General features: G+C 43.4%; 1 pseudogene; it reads left to right on the top strand.

Annotated features, from left to right (window-relative positions):
* The first annotated feature begins 1,917 nt into the window (after positions 1 to 1,917).
* LOC109375513 (40S ribosomal protein S15a pseudogene) lies at positions 1,918 to 2,292 on the top strand (annotated as a pseudogene).
* Positions 2,293 to 2,975: the final 683 nt, after the last annotated feature.

Genomic DNA, 2,975 nt, shown 5'->3' with positions numbered 1-2,975 from the left:
TTTTCTTTTAGAAATTTTATTAGGGAAGAGTGTGTTTTTCCAGGACCCATCAGCTCCAAGTCAAGTAGTTGTCTTCAATCTAGTGTGGAGGGTGTAGCTCCTTGGCCCATGTGGGAATCAAACCAGCAACCTTGGTGTGATGAGCCTGTGCTCTAACCACCTGAGCTAACCAGCCGCTCCTGACAGGTTTTCTTTTTAAAACAAAACCTGTTTATGTTGGATGCTTTGATTTAGGTTGTGTAGATGAACCGAGGTAATTGTTTATTAATTTCTGCATATTAATAAAATGGAAATGTTTTCTTTAAGTGAACACAAGCAGGTTAGTCCAGGACCAGAGCTATCTAAAGAGAAACATATCTTACTGTTTTCAGTGAGGTGCCCTTATGAGACAGCATGAATTTTAAAGTCAGTCTGCCTGTTTCAATCTTAGCTCCACCCCTCACAGCCATGTGACCTGGAACAATTTACCCAACCCGTCTATTTCTTAGTTGCCTTAATTATAAACTGGAGATAATAATAGTACCTATTTCATAAGGTTGCTGTTATTGGGGATGGGGATGGGGGTGATAACATTGCTGTTGTTTTGGGCTCATCCTTGCAGGCTTCTCACTGATGTCTTCTTCCTCCTGCTCCGTTAGAGAGCATCTTACTCCATGCCTTTCATTCCTGCACTTCCTTCCTGCTTTTCCTAACCAGCCACGTCTTCAACCTCATGCCTCTTCCCTCACTACTGGGGCCTCGCACATTATCTCTCTCCATCAAGCACTTGTGTCCTGGACCCTCCGCTTCTCATGCCTACCTCATCTCTCTCCTCCAGTTGAGGATACAAGTATATAGAAGAGATATATTGTAGGTTGCAGAATTGAAGTTCAAGAGGGTACAATGAAATGAGGAGCAAGGCAAAGGAGGAAGGCTGGGTCAATAGAGGGTATGTACAGAACAAGTGGGAAGAAAGTTCAGGAAGCTAGGGCGATCCCAGTAAATGGGATTCCTTCTGATAGTCCTGCGGAGGAAGAAGCATTAACCCTGACCTCCTTTCTCCTCAAGGCAGTGCTTTTCTCATCCTATCCTAGCACCTCAGGTGAATCCCTCATCCCAATGTCTGGAAGAAGTAATTGAACCCAATCATCTGTCTCTCTCACAGATAAAGGTGGCAGGTGTGTTGCTTCTGAAGCGAAGGTCTGAGGAGAGGAGCTGGGCTCCTCTAGTTTCCAGCCTGCCCCAATCTTGCAGTGTATCATCTTGGCTGTAGCTGGGAAGTGGGAGATAAGAATACTCTGTTTCTTATCTATAAAACACTGGCTCTCTGGCTGTAGACCTAATTTAGATTGTTATCTCCTAGAATCACGTCTAGCAGTGCTGCATAGAAAAAAGCATAAACTGTGGTGTCAGACAGACATAGATTCAATTTTCAGCTCTGCCACTCTCCAGCCATATGACTTAGAGCAAGTCATTTAGCCTGTCTGAGCCTCAGTTTCCTCATGGGGATTCAAGTATACACCTCATAGGTTATAGGAAAAATTAAATGAGATGATGGGTGAAAGCTCCGTAACACTGTGAGGGGTGAGACTATGCCAACTTGTCCACCATTTGTAGTTCAATGCCTGGAACAGAGTATGCCCTCAATAAATATTTGTTATAATTGAATGAATGAGTAGGCATTTAACAAACTGTAGATGGAATCTCTTTGTGTGGGCTGATTCAGGCTGATGGTAATGATACGGTCCGAAAAAAAAAACCACTACTTCAAATTTAGGGATAGTGGCACACTAGTCTAATGTCCCACAGGCTAAATGAGGCTTTGTGAAACGAAAGTTTCAATAATATTGATTGTCTCCATTGAGGAATTGAATACAGTGCTTCACCTGGGACCTTGTTAAAATGCAGTTCTGTCTGCCATCTTTCTGTGCCACCATAATGGTGCATATGAATGTCTTGGCTGATGCTCTCAAGAGCTTCACCAATGCCAATAAGAGAGGTGAACAGTAGGTTCTTATTAGGCTGTGCTCAGAAGTCACCGTCCAGTTTCTAGCTGTGATGTTGAAGCATGGTTACACTGGAGAACTTAAAATTGTTGATGATCACAGAGTTGGGGAACCTCATGGGCAGGTCAGTGAGGAGTAATCAGGCACAGATTTGACGTGTAACTTGAAGATCTAGAAAAATGGCAGAATAATCTGCTCCTGTCCCATCATTGGTTTCATTATACTGACAACTTCAGGTAGCATCATGGACCACAAAGAAGCAAGATGAAAGCTCACAGGAGGGACAATCTTAGGATTCTTTTCCTAGGAATGCAATACATACATGCAAACAAAATGTCTCAATAGGGGGAAAAAAGCAGGTTTTGATTCAGTAGTTCCAAGCGGAGGCCTGACAAGCTCCCAGGTAATGCTGAATGTTAGCTGTGGGCCTCATTTTAAGTAGCAGGGGTCTCATACAGGGGTCAACAAACTTTTTCTGTAAAGGGACAGATAGTAATATTGCAGACTTTATGAACTCTATGATCTCTGCTGCAACTGCTCAACTCTGCCAGTGTAGAACAAGAACAGCCACTGACAACACAAGCAAATGGGTGTGGTTGTGTTGCAATAAAACTGTATTTATAAAAACCAGGGACAGCTAGATTTTATCTGTGGGCTATAGTTGGCCTACCCCTGGTCTAATATATTTAAAATCAGTATGTCATTCTTGTAATGAGCATCAGTTAGCTTGTCTCCTGAGCTCTCAATAATTCCCTCAGATATGGTTACTTCTCCTTCCTGCATATCCACCTCCCCCGACCCACAATGGTTCCAGGAACAGAGCACTCACTGCCAGGTTCCCACAGTGGGACTCTGACTCCAGACTCCAGTGGATTGGTTCAGGGTGGTGGTACAACTCCAGTGGGCATCATTCACAGTCTATTCTACAGAATGTTGTGCTCTGGGGGTGCTCTCTGCATAAAAAATAAGGTAAATGGCATCCTTTGAGTT

Source organism: Hipposideros armiger, unplaced genomic scaffold (genome assembly GCF_001890085.2).
Source record: "Hipposideros armiger isolate ML-2016 unplaced genomic scaffold, ASM189008v1 scaffold_965, whole genome shotgun sequence".
NCBI classification, from domain to species: Eukaryota; Metazoa; Chordata; class Mammalia; order Chiroptera; family Hipposideridae; genus Hipposideros; species Hipposideros armiger.
This window is presented reverse-complemented; position numbering and strand designations above follow the sequence as displayed.